The 13,146-nt window shown below is 45.8% G+C and overlaps 1 protein-coding gene and 1 long non-coding RNA gene across 2 annotated transcripts in view; one reads left to right on the top strand and one right to left on the bottom strand.

The window, feature by feature from the left end:
- Window positions 1-13,146, bottom strand: part of LOC119372409 (putative protein kinase C delta type homolog) — a 559,671-nt gene that overhangs the window by 153,790 nt on the left and 392,735 nt on the right.
- On the top strand, window positions 329-3,548 carry LOC125760124 (uncharacterized). The gene is made up of 4 exons (XR_007417787.1): window positions 329-704; window positions 771-842; window positions 2,830-2,894; window positions 3,264-3,548. It is a non-coding gene; the product is annotated as an uncharacterized LOC125760124 (long non-coding RNA).

Genomic DNA, 13,146 nt, shown 5'->3' with positions numbered 1-13,146 from the left:
AAACAACAACATTGCTTTATTTTCTACGGAGCGCTGTTTGAAGAGAGGGTCAGCGCGCACCAAGGAGATATTTATATTGTTTTGATTTATGCAGCGTCATTTCGCGTTTTTGCACTTGTGAAAACGTCGCACCTTTTACGTGCACCTCACAGTCAAAATAGCGCCTTCGTCTTCAAGTGAGCGCTCGTCACCCTCCACCTTTCCCGACGACTCGCCTAGGGAGCTTCTGACGAATTTCACTAGCAAATGGCTGTATAAGCCTGAGACGGCCGCTCGAACAATGAAATGGCCGTCACATGAGGTACGGAAGGTTCACAAACCAAACTAAATTCGAAACGCGCGCCGAACCGGACTATTTCGCGGAGCAGTACATGTGCAGTAGCTCCGCCCCCGTAGCCTTCCCTTCATTGCCAAGAAAAGTTGTCCTTGGGGGCGCTTTAGTTGTTTGACGGGTGCACGATGCGCGCGGTTTGTGTGTGTGTGTGCCATGCTGTGTTCTGCAATGCTTCGTTACCACGTTTATCGATTATGCACGTTGGTTACTTGATTCAATGTCAAGTGTACCTTCCAAGACGATCTAGGTCCTAGTCTCGTGACTGAAGGCGAGTGCGGACGTACAGCAGCCTTTTGACAAGACTGTCGCCGAGTGTACGGTACATTGTGGACTGTAAAGCTGAAGAGTGCACAGTGGATGCCTGATTTTGGTAAGTTCTAGAATATTTCTGAATTACACAGCTAGGTTACTTCATTACATGACGTCTTTTACGCAGGAACCGAGTGTGATCGTCTGGGCGGTGTGTTCACTCTGCGGGGATGATGGCCAGAGGAAGGATGATAGACAGGTATGTTTTACGCTATGCTCAATGCTTTCTGTGCACTTTATACGGTTGTATGAAGCACTCACCATGTGCGTTCACTACCTACAACTGCAACGGGTGGATGAAGGCGCGTTGCTTTGCGCGATACTCCGCTCGCTTCTGTAACGCAAGCGTTTCTTGTTCATGGCGCTCTTCTTCTTTGGCTGTTTTTCGATTCCAAGAATGCCTGTCGCTCGGCCCGCCCGCTTCCCGCTGCTGCTTCTCTACTCGGGAACTGGTTGACCTTGGGGACGCCTGCGCGATGTATGTGTCGCAGGGAGGGCAACACTCGCCCTTTTGGGCGTAGGGGACCGGAGGGGGGAGGTGAGGTAGGAGGGAAGGACTGAGAGCATGGCTCTTTCCCGGAGAGGGGACGGGTCGCGACCGAGGAGAGAGAGAAAGTGGCCCGCTCTTGGCATTCCGCCGCTCAGAAGCGATCGTAAACCGAAGGAAGAATAATTTGCAAGATTTTTTGTATCCGAGTTGTGATTCTGTAAATAAACTTCTTAGCGTCGTCGAAAGTTACTGAAATCGACTACAGCTGTATACTGCACGAGATCATCGCCTGAAGCTACTTGTACGATGGCTTATCACTTCGGAAATAGAACTGCTTTAAACATAACGTTCATCGCCTAGCCTTCTCATGATGCAGGTACAAATGAAGTAACTTTTCAGGAAACTCAGTAATAATTGGCATGTAGTACGCGGGGAGGAAGATATAAAAACACGCTGCGGCTGCACATGCGCGCGCGGTGCTCTTCAGTGGCGTGTGTTTGTGGCTTTCTCCGCGACTACTGCACCGCGCTTGTTTTTGTTAGAAGTTAGTTGCACTATGGTTAGGATTTTAATCTGACTGTGCAAGGTCGTTGCTACGAAAAACGAACTTGCGTTGGGTGAACCCACTTGAAGATAATACAAGTCAGTGAATTACGTTATATTCTGGTACTAACACCATGTGTACAGTAATTTGAAAGAGCACAAGATGTATATAATTATCAATTCTAGACAAATATGCCAGTTGCGTTTGGCAAGGTGCCCTTTGTTGCAATATTTGTGTTTGAGAAAAATGATGTGAAATATTTTTCCCGCCGTTATATTGTTTCCTGAAGCATACTGGTTTATATTAACAGAAGTTGTTGTAATGGTTAAGCAGCACTGTTCCAAGAGCTTTTTATCCACTGTGCTGGGGTGGCAAAAGCACACCTCAATTATGTGCTTATCTAAAGTTCATGTTTCTTTTGTGAGCTTTTCTTAAGGCAGCATGAAACTGAAAAAGCGCTCTTATTTGCAGGTTGTGCGACTAAGACGTAGCATTCATTGTGAGAGTGCTACTTTAATTTTATGAAGTAATTATTATGGGAAACAAATCTAAATTCTCATATGTAACTATGTGTGCAGAAGTTTAGAGAAGGCTGACAAAAGTGGTTAACGGTTTTTTTTTTATGGCTTGCAGCACTACAAATTCAAACCGATATTCCAGGCATTGATTGGCTTTAACACGACTAGAATTACTTTCCTAAACGGCTCAAATTCATCATATAATACAATATGTAAAGCTCGGCATTATGGAGTGTGCACATGGGCCACACATACTCTTATTTTATCAATTTATGCATATTATATTGTGTAGCAGAGCTGATGTAATTTTCGTCATTTAAATGACCTATATCGTAATCTGCGTTCTCCAACCACATAGTGTTTACTAAGTACATAAGTTTCTGAAAGTTCGGCTTGCAATGGCACCATTACAGTTGTCTGCCATGAGCCGTTACTCAGGTTATACTTGTTCTTATAGCGCAATCTGAGTCCATCATTCAAGGCCCTTGCTGGTATATAAACATAGACTTGCCTGAATACATTGTATGTATTGTGTGTGAGCTGTAAGGTCTGTGTGGTGCGCCAACTCATGAATGTTTTCTGGTATCCTTAACATATATACCGGTGATCTCACCTGTTCGTGGAACTGAAGCAGACGACAGCTTGCAGACGAAGATGGGAGCGTTCTACCTGTGAGCCTGGTCGAGCTTATATTTTATGGTAGGCATTTGTTTCAATCTTTACAAAGAGCTTCGACATGTTGCGCCTGCTCATGAACCTAGTGCAACCTTTTTGAGGGAATTCTAAGATCAAAGAAACAAGACCCTAGGCGTAACTCCATTAATGTATACTTGATGCTGGACTTGACCTTCTGTGTTGTTTTCCTGTTTTCTTACAGGATTTGCTGAAAGTTTCTATTGGAAATGCGATATAAGATGCAATTTTGACTAACTCTAACTTCACAAAAGTGCTTTTTGTCAACTACCTGCACGGGGCCTTGGCAGTACATCTAAGTGTTCTAAGGTGCACGATGTGTTGGATAAAGTTTTCTTTGCAACTCTTATATATTTACTGCGATCTTTCGTGCAGGATACACATGCATGGATACACATACATGGATTCCCTACAAGGACCCTGCGCATCAAAAGCAATCTGTCATCAATGTTAAGTAGACAGATTAAACGAAACGAAGATATGACAGGTGTACACCATATTTTTCTTTCATTTAACCTCTGCATGTTTCCCAGTCAATAAATGTTTTTATCCATTTTCTTTTGTTGAGAAATGTCTTTGTACAGCACAAGTGTCGTAGAAGGTGCATACATGCACTTTTGTATGATGCTTGGCTGCATGTGTATCAACCAGCAAACACATTGTCAGGCACAACTAATATGTGATTCCGTACTATCATCCGGACATATCATAAATCTTATCATGCACTGTAATAGTTCTGTTTCAGGAATGTTATGAATGTCATTGGCCACGAAGCACAAGCTCGGCCGAGGGTCATTGCAAACAGGATGTTTCATACTCACAAGAAAGTCACTCATAAGGACACATTAGAATGACGGTGGCCAATATGTTTTTGAATGACATTATGAGTACATTAAAACAATTCTGAAGAAATACATTAGAGAATCAAATGAGTGTTGATGTCAAAGGTCGTTTCATGCTCACTAGACTATCACATGTTAATACGCATCGGACTATCACATGTTAATCCGCATCAGACTATCACATGTTAATACGCATCAGAATGATCGGCCAATATGTTTTTGAATGGCATTTCAAATACATTACAAAATTCTAAAGGGACACATTAGAGCGTCAAATGACTGAAATGTCAGAAGTCATTAGACTTTCTTTTTGAACTCGTCTCACATTTTCATAAGGCGGGCCGTGGCTCTCTCCGTACGCTCAAGTCGGGACCGCGAAATGTGTATAGCCCATAAACAGACTTGGCACATTTTTCACCTGCAGTTTTTCTCTCGAGCTCGACAGACATGGAAACCTCGTAAAGCGTATCGCAGCCAGAACAGTCGGGTCCAAATTATTGCGTAAGGTGTCATCCGAGCCGCATGCAGTTAGGAAAAGCATAGCTGAAGTCGTCCTTTCTTTCGCTGCTGCGTTGATGAACCAAGCCCAGGGAGAACGAAGTACTTGCTCCGTGATCAAGCCACACCTTTAGTCCACGCGGGTACAACGAGATCCTTTAGACGCGTTTAAGACTTCTGCATTTTAATCAACGGTGGCAAGCGTGATGACTTCTCCGCACATAACAAGGCTATCCACAACGCTAACGTATACGTGCTCTGAGGTGAACGTGCTCGCTATGGCCACATTCAGGGTTTATACCAAAGTATGTGTTCCGGGTCATCATAACAACAAACTATTGAAAAAGCTAATCATTTTTCTTAGGTAAAACGAGCCGGTCCAACCGCGCAGTTGTTGCCACCTAACCGATGAGCCGGCGCCAGAGACAAGTTCTCAGATTTTACACCTGCGGCCAATTTCTTACGACAGTCTTCGTAAACAGTAAAGTGACATAAACTTGTTCCATCTTCCATGCGTCTTTCTGCGTAATTAGGCGTTACGCAGCTCGTCGGTACATACTTTTTTTCTTCTTTGCACGACGACACACAGCGCACGCACCAGCGAAAACACATCGGAACACGTCTATAGACTCACTGGACCAATTCCAGAGTACCGCAAAGGTAGGAAGCATGGAGGCAACTTTAGGCGGTGGGGACTATAGAGTTACTGCATATGCTACCTTCGGAAGCATATGCAGTACGCTGCTTAAAGGTAGCATATACAGTAACTCTAGTGGGAGCCGTACAGCTTCCAGGCCGTCCAACGCGTCGCTAGCGTGTGTGGAGTAGAGACCGATTTTCCCGCCTCGATTCACTAAAGACCCACATCATTGTTGAATTGGGCATGGTGTCGTCCGACCTGTCGTTTCAAGGTTACCTCGTATATATTTGTTCAGAGCCACTTCATTGTATTTATTAACAAACAAAACGGCACGGTGGTCTAGTGGATATGGTACTCGACTGCTGACCCGAACATCGCGGGATCGAATCCCGGCCTCATTTTCGATGGAGACGAAAGTGGTTTAGGCCCGTGTTCTTAGATTTAGGTACACGTTAAAGAACCCCAGGTGGTCAAAATTTCCGGAGCCCTCCACTACGGCGTCCCTCATAATCATACCGTGGTTTTGGGAAGTTAAACCCCAGTAGTAATAACAATAATAATTGATATCAACAAACAATGTAGACTTGTATGTTGCTGGCAGAAAGGCGTCGGTAAGGGGTTATGCATGTTTAGGTCCTGCGCCTTTCTTCAATTGTACTCAAGATGAAACACAGATTGAATTGAATTATAATGAATGTTCGTATCGTGTTAATTGGACCCTACTATCCGGTATCTACGAAACGGGGTTATTGCTCTGTGATGGACTTCCGTGTAGCAGCAACGCTTCGGGCTATGGTGATGACTGTAAACAGGATTGAATGTGGTCATCACGTTAAACTCGTTTAGATTGATCTCGCGTGATAACGGTGGCTTGTGTTAATGAGACTCGAACCTTGATGTGCGCGCGTGCGAAGGTCAGCTTCTCGAAGCACATGCAACAGCATCAGCGGGCTCTTAATGACAATACGGCCGTAGCACCGGCGATACACTCAGCGAATGTTCTATGCAATACTTTCATGTTCATTTTGAGGTTGGGTATAGGCACGGAGAAAGGGTTATTATATAGTGGATATAAGCTTGCCATATGTCAGAACAACGCGATTAATTCCATGCGAGCAACGTCGTGCCTCTAAAAAAGAGTCCTCTTTCCGAGAGATTTGCGGGGTCACACGCCGAGTCTTTAGCACACACGGCCGCTCGGCACAGCTAGCCTCTCCGATGTTGTTTTGAATACTGCCGAGACAGTGAGGAAGGAGGCGCGTCGTGATCCGCTGACAGGCGACGACAGTGAAGACTTCTCTGAGAGCACGCGCCGGGCGCGAGGTCGCTCGCCGAAGCGCTCGTGGCGTCGCGGCAATTATCGGTATCGCTTAGCGCCTCGACTGCACCGCCACCCTCCGGACTGGGGCAAGGTTGAGACCTTCGCGGCGGATGGCTCGGTGCGCATCGCACAGAGGCGACAGCTCGAGCTGTCGTCTCGCGCTGCGGGTTCGGATCAAAGCCGGTCCGTTTGGACGACGCCGAGGCTCCCAAAAATACGGAGCGTGGTTCCCCCCCTGCCCAACGGCGCAGCAGCCGGAGATGCGGTAGAGCCGTGGCGTGTGGCTGCTACAGCCGAGTGTGAAGAGAAGGAGTGACTGTGCGTCCTTTCGGCTCCCTGAACCGAGACTCCCCCGCATGTGTAGTTGTCCGCTACTGCGTCACTGTCAGTCGCGTCCCTGACCGATTGTCGCCTACGTGCTCTCTGGCTATGGCAGTCCTAAGTATACGGGAGGGAGCTGTAAGTACACACGCTAAGGTGCGCACGTGCGCGCGCACCGAGACACAAACACGAATTCATACATACGCATACATCTGTTCCTACATACATACATACATACATACATACATACATACATACATACATACATACATACATACATACATACATACATACATACATACATACATACATACATACATACATACATACATACATACATACATTTGACGAGGCAAACATTGATGATGCCCCTTTTCACCAGTTTTGAATGAGCTGAGTGAAAGGGTAAAATGGGTTTTCCACTTCTCGCTGTGAACAGCCAGCACAAATGATCACTCCGAAAACAGAGCGTTAGGTCTAAGAACCTAATCGAATTACCTGAAGGTAGCTCATGTGTAAGTTCCAGTGGAAGCAAGTGATCCTTAAACAAACCTAGAACTCTAGGGACAACAACTTCAAAATCGGCATCCGAGCAATCAAGAAATACAATGAAATCGTCAACAAACATACAGACCTTCACAACAAAAGACAAGTCAAGATCTTTTTGAATGTGGAGGTCCTTGTGCGAGAGAAAGATGTCACTCAAGACTGGTGCCAAACAAGAAGCTATGCACACGCCACTTTTTTGAATGAAATGTTGCTCATTCGATCCAAGACACAAACGTGGACTTTAAATAAAACGATAGTAATTCCAGAAAACCGCGGACCGACATGCCTGATGCATTCTGGAACGCTAACGACCCGAAGGTGTCAATACATTCTTCTAGGCACTGAAGCAGTGTGTTGTGTGGAAGCGAATAATACAAATATTTCACGTCTATCGAGAAAGCGTTCAGTCCTTTGTCATTAGTTTTTAAAGACCTAATAACCGCCTCCGAGTCTCTTACCAGGAAAGGATCGTCAATAGTTAGTAAGTTAAGCTTTTCTTGTAAAAACATGGCGACCTCTTTTTGCCAAGTCCCGTTTTCAGATACTATTACCCAAGGCGCTTTGTTGGGCTAGTTGGTTATGATCCATGAGACTGTTTGGCGTAGCGCACACCTACAAGGACAAAGAAGGACACACACACACACAGCGCTAACTTTCAACTAATGGTTTTATTTTTGATCACGCGTGTCCTTTTTATACAGCAAACAGGCGATCGATAAAACCAAGAAAACATGCAATAGTACAGCATTGACCGCGTGCACGTCATCACTGATCACATCTGCACCCACCTTCTTCAAAGTGACATTTCAAGATACCTCTTTTCTTTCTCGGACAAACCTAAAGAAGGCGCACTCACGCATTTTTTCTTTCACTTTTTCAATTTCAATGCCTCGATTATTTCCCGGGTTGTTTTGTCTCGAGCCCTATATAGAATGCGAGTGCTCGCAAACTCTGGAACGCAACCACACCTTTGGCAGTGAATGCCCAGGTGGCCAGACACAGCTTTGTGACATTATACGAGTGTTCTCTGAGTCTCTGGTTTACACACCTTCCGGTTTGGCCAATATAGACGCGTTCACACGTGAGAGGAATAGAATACACTACTCTTTCACTGCAATTTACAAACTTTTCGCGGTGCTTGATTGTGCACTCGCGCTTCTCTTTGCTGTCCGCATTAACCTTTTTGCACATCCTTTGCAGACGTTCGGGAGCGGAAAAAACTACGTCCGCACCGGACTTTCTCGCTATCCTGCGCAAATTATGCGATATGGCGTGCATGTAGGGCACCACCGCAACCTTGGTTGCCTTAGTGGCGGCTGTCTGATTACTGGTGTTCGCTCTTTCTTTTTTTCTGATATTTTCGGCGACGGCGGTTAACAGGCGCAGGGGATATCCAGAATCAATTAAACGTTTAGCCTGGGCCCACAAGCTCGCTTCAAGCTTGTGCCGGCACGATTTCATCAATGAACTCTGAAAACATGAACTTATAACAGCACGCTTTACCAATTTTGAGTGCGCAGATGTAAACGAAAGTACAGGCTTATTTCCTCGCGGTTCATAACCCCAACACACACCTGTTGACGAAAAATACAACCCGAGGTCTAAAAATCTTATGAAGTTGTCTTTTGGTACTTCATGCGTCAAGGTCAGAGGAGATAACTCAGTCGTGAACATGTTAAGCGTTCCTGAAACGACCGCGTCAAAACTGTTAGGCTCATTATTACAAACGATTAGGTAGTCATCTACATATCTAAAAACAGCAACAACATCCGTGTGCTTTACACGTGCGTCGAGAACTTGGTTACGCTTTGCTAAAAACAGATCACTCAAATATGGAGCGATGCAGGAACCTATACAAATGCCATTTCTTTGTTTCATCGCTCCATATTTGAGTGATCTGTTTTTAGCAAAGCGTAACCAAGTTCTCGACGCACGTGTAAAGCACACGGATGTTGTTGCTGTTTTTAGATATGTAGATGACTACCTAATCGTTTGTAATAATGAGCCTAACAGTTTTGACGCGGTCGTTTCAGGAACGCTTAACATGTTCACGACTGAGTTATCTCCTCTGACCTTGACGCATGAAGTACCAAAAGACAACTTCATAAGATTTTTAGACCTCGGGTTGTATTTTTCGTCAACAGGTGTGTGTTGGGGTTATGAACCGCGAGGAAATAAGCCTGTACTTTCGTTTACATCTGCGCACTCAAAATTGGTAAAGCGTGCTGTTATAAGTTCATGTTTTCAGAGTTCATTGATGAAATCGTGCCGGCACAAGCTTGAAGCGAGCTTGTGGGCCCAGGCTAAACGTTTAATTGATTCTGGATATCCCCTGCGCCTGTTAACCGCCGTCGCCGAAAATATCAGAAAAAAAGAAAGAGCGAACACCAGTAATCAGACAGCCGCCACTAAGGCAACCAAGGTTGCGGTGGTGCCCTACATGCACGCCATATCGCATAATTTGCGCAGGATAGCGAGAAAGTCCGGTGCGGACGTAGTTTTTTCCGCTCCCGAACGTCTGCAAAGGATGTGCAAAAAGGTTAATGCGGACAGCAAAGAGAAGCGCGAGTGCACAATCAAGCACCGCGAAAAGTTTGTAAATTGCAGTGAAAGAGTAGTGTATTCTATTCCTCTCACGTGTGAACGCGTCTATATTGGCCAAACCGGAAGGTGTGTAAACCAGAGACTCAGAGAACACTCGTATAATGTCAACAAAGCTGTGTCTGGCCACCTGGGCATTCACTGCCAAAGGTGTGGTTGCGTTCCAGAGTTTGCGAGCACTCGCATTCTATATAGGGCTCGAGACAAAACAACCCGGGAATAATCGAGGCATTTGAAATTGAAAAAAGTGAAAGAAAAATGCGTGAGTGCGCCTTCTTTAGGTTTGTCCGATAAAGAAAAGAGGTATCTTGAAATGTCACTTTGAAGAAGGTGGGTGCAGATGTGATCAGTGATGACGTGCACGCGGTCAATGCTGTACTATTGCATGTTTTCTTGGTTTTATCGATCGCCTGTTTGCTGTATAAAAAGGACACGCGTGATCAAAAATAAAACCATTAGTTGAAAGTTAGCGCTGTGTGTGTGTGTGTCCTTCTTTGTCCTTGTGGGTGTGCGCTACGCCAAACAGTCTCATGGATCATAACCAACTAGCCCAACAAAGCGCCTTGAGCAATTTCATTTCTTGTACATCGGGCATTCCGTTGTGGTACAGCACCGACCCATGCCGCATCGTCCCGCTGATCGCGATAGCGGCCTGCAGAGCCCGGACGCTTGGTTTCTGCATACGGCGCAAAGTGTTACCCCCTGAAGTGATGGCACTATTCGGCTACTGCTTACCCTCTCTCAACCACGGTGTTCGGATTTGCAAAGTTATGCGATCCGAGTGGCAAAGGCAAACTCGCTTGTACAGAGATCAGCTGAGACTACTGCTGGGGCCACGAGCAACTTGCAAGGACGGGCGAGAATATTCAAGACTGGCTGACCGAACGACAGAATTCCTTTGGCAGCAAGTCCTACCGGGGCTAAGGCTACAAGTACAGAAGAAGTCAGCTGTTCCATCGAACCCTCTTCACCTTGTGGGTGACGTGACCTTACCAGAGAAGGTGCAGCAGGTGCTGAAGTGTGGACCGAAGTTCGCCGTCGAGCCACGCAAGTCCGGCCCGGAACTTTGGGGATGGTTCGGCAGGTGTCGAAACAGGTCCCTGAAGACGACGTTGACAGGTGTGTATCCGAAGGTGTCGACGTACTGATGCGTGGCCGCCCTCCGCGCGGGAAGTTTTCCGTATCGGGGACAGTGAAGTACTTGAAGGACAACTCGCTTGCATTGTTACCGGCCGATAAGACGGCGGTTTTGCGGTGATGCCTAAATCTATGTATCAGGAGAAAGCGTCGGATGCCATTGGTTCTGTTTTTTGATATTCACAGTGATGTTTCTTTGGAAAAAGTGCGGTCGGCCGCTAAAAAGCTATGCAAGAGTTTTAGTCTTGATGGCATTGCCAAGTTGATGGAGAAGAAGAAAAAAACGGAACTAGAAATCTTCTTCAGTGCCAAAACGCATAAACTTGCTTGCCCATTCCGAGTGATCATCTCCGAGAATGAATCCTGGCAGAAGTGCTTAGCAATGTTTTTACAAAAGTACTTGAAGTTGATACCCCTTAACGACCCATTTTTGGTAAACAAATCGGAACAAGTGTTAGAGTTTTTCAAAGACAAGCAAAGCGCAAACCTTTTGGCATTTTCCATCGACGTTAAGGATCTTTATTACAGCCTTCCTCAGACCGATTTGGTGGCGTGTGTGTCCGAGGGTATCGACAGACTAGGAGCTATTCAATTCCAAAATGCTGCCGGGGTGTCGTGTGAACAGTTTTTTAGAACTTCTTTCCTTTTATCTAAACTCGACATATGCGACGTGGAATGGAAACATTGTGAAACAAAGAAATGGCATTTGTATAGGTTCCTGCATCGCTCCATATTTGAGTGATCTGTTTTTAGCAAAGCGTAACCAAGTTCTCGACGCACGTGTAAAGCACACGGATGTTGTTGCTGTTTTTAGATATGTAGATGACTACCTAATCGTTTGTAATAATGAGCCTAACAGTTTTGACGCGGTCGTTTCAGGAACGCTTAACATGTTCACGACTGAGTTATCTCCTCTGACCTTGACGCATGAAGTACCAAAAGACAACTTCATAAGATTTTTAGACCTCGGGTTGTATTTTTCGTCAACAGGTGTGTGTTGGGGTTATGAACCGCGAGGAAATAAGCCTGTACTTTCGTTTACATCTGCGCACTCAAAATTGGTAAAGCGTGCTGTTATAAGTTCATGTTTTCAGAGTTCATTGATGAAATCGTGCCGGCACAAGCTTGAAGCGAGCTTGTGGGCCCAGGCTAAACGTTTAATTGATTCTGGATATCCCCTGCGCCTGTTAACCGCCGTCGCCGAAAATATCAGAAAAAAAGAAAGAGCGAACACCAGTAATCAGACAGCCGCCACTAAGGCAACCAAGGTTGCGGTGGTGCCCTACATGCACGCCATATCGCATAATTTGCGCAGGATAGCGAGAAAGTCCGGTGCGGACGTAGTTTTTTCCGCTCCCGAACGTCTGCAAAGGATGTGCAAAAAGGTTAATGCGGACAGCAAAGAGAAGCGCGAGTGCACAATCAAGCACCGCGAAAAGTTTGTAAATTGCAGTGAAAGAGTAGTGTATTCTATTCCTCTCACGTGTGAACGCGTCTATATTGGCCAAACCGGAAGGTGTGTAAACCAGAGACTCAGAGAACACTCGTATAATGTCAACAAAGCTGTGTCTGGCCACCTGGGCATTCACTGCCAAAGGTGTGGTTGCGTTCCAGAGTTTGCGAGCACTCGCATTCTATATAGGGCTCGAGACAAAACAACCCGGGAAATAATCGAGGCATTTGAAATTGAAAAAGTGAAAGAAAAATGCGTGAGTGCGCCTTCTTTAGGTTTGTCCGATAAGAAAAGAGGTATCTTGAAATGTCACTTTGAAGAAGGTGGGTGCAGATGTGATCAGTGATGACGTGCACGCGGTCAATGCTGTACTATTGCATGTTTTCTTGGTTTTATCGATCGCCTGTTTGCTGTATAAAAAGGACACGCGTGATCAAAAATAAAACCATTAGTTGAAAGTTAGCGCTGTGTGTGTGTGTGTCCTTCTTTGTCCTTGTGGGTGTGCGCTACGCCAAACAGTCTCATGGATCATAACCAACTAGCCCAACAAAGCGCCTTGAGCAATTTCATTTCTTGTACATCGGGCATTCCGTTGTGGTACAGCACCGACCCATGCCGCATCGTCCCGCTGATCGCGATAGCGGCCTGCAGAGCCCGGACGCTTGGTTTCTGCATACGGCGCAAAGTGTTACCCCCTGAAGTGATGGCACTATTCGGCTACTGCTTACCCTCTCTCAACCACGGTGTTCGGATTTGCAAAGTTATGCGATCCGAGTGGCAAAGGCAAACTCGCTTGTACAGAGATCAGCTGAGACTACTGCTGGGGCCACGAGCAACTTGCAAGGACGGGCGAGAATATTCAAGACTGGCTGACCGAACGACAGAATTCCTTTGGC

The sequence above is a fragment of the Rhipicephalus sanguineus genome, chromosome 10 (assembly GCF_013339695.2).
Source record: "Rhipicephalus sanguineus isolate Rsan-2018 chromosome 10, BIME_Rsan_1.4, whole genome shotgun sequence".
In the NCBI taxonomy this organism is placed as follows: domain Eukaryota; kingdom Metazoa; phylum Arthropoda; class Arachnida; order Ixodida; family Ixodidae; genus Rhipicephalus; species Rhipicephalus sanguineus.
This window is presented reverse-complemented; position numbering and strand designations above follow the sequence as displayed.